At 57.2% G+C, this 6,434-nt stretch overlaps 1 protein-coding gene and 1 non-coding gene across 3 annotated transcripts in view; one reads left to right on the forward strand and one right to left on the reverse strand.

Annotated features, from left to right (window-relative positions):
- The window catches only part of MGMT (O-6-methylguanine-DNA methyltransferase), a 283,374-nt gene that overhangs the window by 99,170 nt on the left and 177,770 nt on the right, over positions 1 to 6,434 (reverse strand). The window lies entirely within an intron of this gene.
- On the forward strand, positions 1,583 to 1,699 carry LOC121485878. Its single transcript, XR_005986385.1, has one exon. It is a non-coding gene; the product is annotated as a U5 spliceosomal RNA (small nuclear RNA).

Below are 6,434 nucleotides of genomic sequence, written 5' to 3' on the forward strand. Positions count from 1 at the left end.
ATCAAGTGCACACTACACACGCTTCTGTTGAAGGTGCCACGGCTAGCGAAGGCCACAGAAAACTCTAGCAGGGGCACCAGGCGCCACTGTCTTGATCTCTCCTTGGCTTTTCATCTGGGTGCCCCTGGGGTGCAGAGTTTGCATCTGCAGCGGGACCCGTATGAGCGGACCCCTCTGTGATCTGGACTCGGCGTCAGGGCGGGGCCAGTGCGGCCGCTGCGCGGGTGGGCTGTCCGGGGCTGCCGCTGGCTTACTCAGACAGAAACGTTACCTCTCACCCACACTTTCAATGCGAAAATCAATGCCTCTCTCTGGATACTCTACCTTTTCCTCCAGAAACTGCACACGCTCCAGTGTTTACAACGCGTTTCTGCAAGATTTAGTGCGCATGGGCACCGCCCGAAAACTCCAATCCACCCGCAGTGAAATTCCCTCTTGCTCACGTAATGACAACCCGCGGCTGTGTTGAAGAACAGCTCCCCTTCTGTACTCGCTGTTAAAGATGATTTACATTTATATTTTTCCTTTTTTCAAAGGATTACAAGTGCGTTACAAGCTCATCCCGAGTTTGTTTCCGCCAGTCACTTCGCCCAGGCGAGTCACGCTGCCGCAGCACCAGCAGTGCCCCCAAGTGCACCCCAAGCCCTTGGGGTGAAGGCCGAAAGGGGAAGGCTCCCATCTGGCCCTTCCTGCCCACTTCGAGGCATCGACACCCTGGACAAATCAGACCTTGTGCAGGTTTTTTAAAATTCTAATTCATGTAAAGAAACGGGCCTACATTTTTTTTTTAAGCCAACTGACAGCTGGGTAACCAAGTCTTAAGACAGATAAAAATTGCCTCCCGGAGCCCGAACCCTTCTCCCCGGCTGCGGGGCAGCCACACGCCCCCGCGGCCCCGACAGGACCCCACGGGACCCGGCCGGCTGAGGTGCTCCACAGCCACACTCTGTGCCTCTGAGCACAAGGCCCGCCCCAGGCGGTCCCTGCAGGGCTGAAGCCCGGAGGACCCGGGGCTGGGCAGCCTCCGGCCTCAGCACAAAACACAGGTAAGGTGCAGTGTACCCCCTAAGCCTGGCGCTCCCTTCTGCTGCTTCGAGGACACACCTCGGGAGGAAAAGATTTTCAAGACCATCCTAAATGACTTTTGCTGGTTCTCAGCAGGAAGCTTCACTCCCGGCTGGAAGAAGGGGTGGCTTCTCCATTAGACCTTTTGAAAAGCAAGCAGCCTGTCCTCCCATCACATTCCAAATGGCCACCTCAGGTACCCCTTCCTGGACAAGGGGCCTCAGGCAGGACGGCAGGTAGAGGTGCTCATCTTCCCTGTGACCGCCAGCAGCAGCTCCCAATGCCGTCATCCACCCGTTCTCCAGGCACCCCTCCGCACTCACACGACACCTTCTCAGGACATTTACCCGGCTCACGGACCCTGTGTCCCCCCGGGGCCTCAATGACCTGATGACTCCCACCCCTTTGCCTTTGCTGAGCCTGAAGCTCCTGATGATGGCCCAAGGAACATGTGCTCAGAGCTACCAATATTAATTTTTAAAAAATATTTAATTAATGTATTTATTTGTATTTGTATTTACTCTGGTTTCTCTTCAGATCGCATAAATCTTTCGCCTTTTACTAAAGATTTCCGTGGAGAGGAACAATTCTGAGTTTTTAACCAATTTTTTGAGGCCTTGCATTCCGCGAGGCTACTAATGAGGTTTAAAGATAGAATAGACTCGAACGTTGTCTGGCGCGTTGCATTAAGGACTTACGGCTGCTTGTGCTCTAAGTCTGCGCTCCCCCGTGACGTCAGCACGCCCACCTGGCCGCCGTCTCTAACCGCGGCCTCCTTTCCGCGCACCTGCACCACGTGCCCTGGGGCGCACCAGTGGAGGGAGCATCGCTCCGATAGAGACCCGGGCCGCGTGGAAGGGGGGAGACTCCGGAGCTGCTCCCCCCTGACTTCCGGAGCAGATAGCAGCTGAGATAGGGAGCTCGGGCCTCGCTCTCAGAGCGCTCGCGGCGTGGAAACCTGGGTCCTGGGTTCGAGACCCCGGGCTCCTCGGTCTTTAATCTGACCTGCCCCTGCTCCCGGGCACCGCGCGGGCGCTGCGCACGTGTTTGTTCAACAGAGAGCGTCCAGTCACCCTGGTTTATGCCCAGATTTTGGATTAACCCTTTTTTCTTTTTTTAAATAAAGTGACCAGGGCGTATAAAAAAAAAAATTAATTAATGTATTTATTTGAGAGAGTGAGCATGCATGCACAAGCAGGGGGAGGCGCAGAGGGAGAAGCAGACTTCCCGCCGAGCAGGGACTTGATCCCAGGGCCCCGAGATCATGACCTGAGCTGAAGGCAGACGCTTCACCGACGGAGCCCCCCAGGCACCCCCAGTGATGCTGATCTTTATCAGTGTGATAGAAGAGCAGACCCGTGTGTTATGGAGCACTGGAGTGGGGTCCCACCACTCCTAACACGATAGGCTCCAAGGACACAGTGAGTGTGCAGAGGGGTGCCTGATGCCACCCGCAGACCCTCCAGGGTCCTGGCCGTGAGCCCTGCCGGCCACTGTTCTGCACACCCCACTTCTCGCTTCATCCGTAGTCATGGTGAACCTCTGAGGCCTTGTCATCCTCTCAGATATGAAACCAGATTGTTACCAAACAGCTGTGTGTCTGGTCAGTCATCCTCACAGCGTCTGAGAGCGAGGGAAGGCAGCAGGGAAGGCAGGAAAAGGGGGCTGCTGGGGGACTCTAGCTGGCGTGGCCAACACAGGCTGCTGCTTGCAGGGGTGTGGCTGGGGCAGGTGGTCTCTGGGGCCACCTCGGCTCCCTGACTGCAGGGTCACTGCTGCCCAATGTGTACCTGCCCCTGGCTCTCCTTACACCTTCACGCCTGACCTCTTTGCCGCTCAGCCCAGAGACCCTGGACTGTGATGCAGAGCAGACTTTTCCCAAAGACTGGCAAGTCCCCCTGCTGTCCTGTCTACTGTCAAGTATGTCCCCCACCCTTTGCTCCTCCTCACAGGTGTTTTCTATTATGGAATTCCATAAGCTGCCTCAAAACCTCTGGCGTGAGCCAGCCCACTACCAGGGACACCTGGCTACCACTGGGTTTGGTGAAGTCTGCCTGTGGCCGATGCTTCCCACGTGGGTCATCCCAGCGAGGCCTCAGCACTGGGGGACCCAGCCTCCACCTGGAACACCACCCATACTCCACTTGCACAATCAACTACGTAGGTTTACAGATCCTAAAAGTTTGGAAAGTGTAAAACCAGGTGTTAGGAGGTGGGGCCGCTGGAAGGTGACTGTGCTGTGAGGGTGGAGCCCCCGGGAACAGGATCGATGCCCTTAGGACGGAGCCTCAGAGAGCCCCCTGGCCCCTTGTGCCCTGGGAGGATGCAGGAGGCCACGGTCTGCGAGGCAGAGACACCCCCGCGGGAAGCCGGGTCCTCGGGGCAGGGGGCGGCTGGCTGGGGGCGCGGCCCTGCGGGGCGCAGGCCATCTGGGGTCCTGCAGGTGACCCAGTGGCCAGGGCAGCCCGCTCACGGCGCCCGATGGTGGGGGGGGCTTCGCAATCCAGGACACTGGACAGGGACAGCTGTGGGCTCCCCCTTCCCCCCACCCCCTCCAGCCCCCGAGGCGGGCCAGCCGCTCCTCCTCCTGGAGACGTGGGCCGGGCCCCGGGGGAGCCAGCGGCAGGCAGCTCACCCTGCTGTCACCGCCACTCTTCTCTCCACTCTACTGGAACCCCGGCGTCACCCCTCACGGGCCCTGGGGCCGGGGCGCCAGAGCCACGGAGCCTCGCAGCCTCCGCCAGGACCTCAGGGCCGCTTGACAGAGCGGGTGGCAGCCGGAGGACAGAGGAGCAGGCCTGAGACGCGGGCTCTCAGGAGCGCTTCCTGGCTCCGGCAGTCGCTCCCGGTCCTCGGCCGCAGGGGTGAGCGGCTGTCCCCCCCCCCCACCCCCCCCACGAACCCTCAAGTGCACCGGCCGCTGCCTCACAAGGCCTGCTCCGGAGCTTGGGCAGCGGCGGCCGGCACCGAGGGCTCTCCAGAGGTCTCAGGTCCCCCGAGAGCACCGCGACACTTTTTAAGGTTATCAGTGAAAATCCAGTCCACTGTGGGGTCAGCGCAGCCCAAGGTCGGACCAAGACCTCCTCTTTCTGACCAGCACACGCACCTCAAACTCAGTACGGCAATCTTCCTCCGATTGCTAAATTTTGCCTTTAATCAAAGCTTACTGGAAATGGGAAACATCTGGGAACACAGGGCTGGGGCCGAACGTTCTCTAATTTGAGTGACCTATATGAATTCTATAGGTAATGATTTTTCTCCTTATTGGTTATAATCATCGTGTAACTCCTAGTGTCTTCACACTGGGGCACGAGAGCTCTCAGTTTGCAGAGAATAAGGAAGGCAAATAGATGGGGGGCTAAAGGCAGCACACGACGATGGACACGGCACCAGGGGCCATTTGTTCACTACAGTAAGAACCATTGAATACTTTGCATTTTACTTTGCCATCGAACACTTCTATAAAATGCTTTTTTGTGAAAAAAAAAAAAAAAGAGAGAGAGAGAGAGAAAAAAAAGAAAACAGGTTTTCCTAGAGTCAAATGACCTTTAAACATTCACTCACACTAGTTCTTTCTTTAACTCATTGGTCCCCTGGGATTGCCACATCACTAATTAATACAGAAAACATGAGGATCCAGGAGAGCCTGTGCTGCGGGTGTTGGAGGAATGCACATCTCGGGGAAGGTCTCACCGTGACGCGTCTCTGGCTCTCGGGGGAAGAGCACACTTGACACGGCTTCAAGGGCTGCCCGCACGGCCTGTCCTGATCAAGCCGCAGGGGAGGGCGCCAAGGAAAGTCCGTGAGCGGAGCCATCCAGGCAGCGCCTGCGGCAGAACCAGGAGGAACAGGGGACGGCGAGGAGGGGCGGGTTCTGGACGCCGCACCAGCCCGGGGCACCCTGTCGCTGCTGTGCAGGTCCATGACAGGGCTGCAGGCCCCTGGCCGGTGGTGCCTGCAGACAGGGTCACGTTCCCCAGCACAGGAGCCCAGGCAGGAGGCGGCGAGAGCAAGCATGACGGCAGCCAGCACACCCCGTCTCCCGAGACCTCAAATTCATCTGTGCTTCCCGGGACACTAAAGGGTGACAAGTTTCTCTTGCTCTCACAAGGCCACCCCTACAAATAGCGACATTGGGAAACTGGGTTTTTTTTTTTTTTTTTTTTTTTTTTTAGCACTTACCCCAATAGGCTACACTTGACAAACACGCCCAGAAGTACTCGGAGACGGTGACATGAAGGAAAGGTCTGGTTTCTGGGGCACAATCGCCGTGGAAGGCGAGAGATTCGACGGCTCAAAGCAAATGCTGGCAGCGCTCCCTAGCTGGCAGGCCGCAGCTCCCCCAACCCCGAGGCAGAACCGGGGCCGTAGGATCGAGGGCACACCCTGGGTCTGGTCTCCCGGGGGAGCCGTGGCTCTGTCCGCTCCTGGCAGGCCGACGTCGGAGTGCGCCGGGACCCTCTGAAGCAGCTACGGGCACAGCCTCCATCCCACCAGCTCCTCCTGGAAGCTGAAGGTGGGGAACACCTGTGGCCAGCGAGCAGCTCCAGGTCTCAGACGTTCACACGTCCTGGCTTCCTGAAGCTTCCTTAAGATGAACGAGGAAACTGGCATTGTCTGCAAAGAGACACCAGGGTGGCAGCGACAGCTGGTTTGCATTAAGGTTCAATAGTATGAATCTGTGCAAGGCACCAAAGCACAGACGTGCACATATCCTGCACCGAGGCTACCCATGCGCTCCCCAGGGCCAGATCCTCGCGGGTGAGCCACGCAGCCCACCGGCAGTCTCCCGGCCACACTGTGACAATCACTAGGCTGGGACCCCTCACCCAGGGATTACTGGTAAGAGCCCCAGACACCCAGAATCGAGAACGAGCGTCGGCTCCAGCCACAAGCCAATGGGTTCCTCGGTTTACTTTTGCATGAATAATCACTGAATAATACCAAAAATTATTTCTCAACTGAGACCCTTTAGGGTCAGCAACACTGATCTACAGAAGAAATGGGCTGACTAGCTGCCAAAAAGGAAAAAAAAAAAAAAGATTAATGTGAGGGGAGAAAAGAATACAGGGAGGGTGTGGGGAAGACAGTCCTGGTATTGTAATTGCTACAATATTCTTGGCTAAATTCCCTATAAAATGATCTGCCGCATTTAAAACTGAAGACAGCATGCCATCTACCATCCTCACAGGTAGCTCCGCCAGGCTGGCGGCGTGTGCTCGTATTTCTCAGATGCAGATCCCGCCACACCTGAGGCCACTTGAGCCCGATGACCTCCTGCCTTTATTTAGGGCTCATGGATTGAGGACTTTGGGCAGGGCCGGCCAAGGTCTCTCGGAACCTTAGTAGGTCCAGCCTGTGAGCAAGGA

Source organism: Vulpes lagopus, chromosome 2 (assembly GCF_018345385.1).
Source record: "Vulpes lagopus strain Blue_001 chromosome 2, ASM1834538v1, whole genome shotgun sequence".
Lineage (NCBI taxonomy): Eukaryota > Metazoa > Chordata > Mammalia > Carnivora > Canidae > Vulpes > Vulpes lagopus.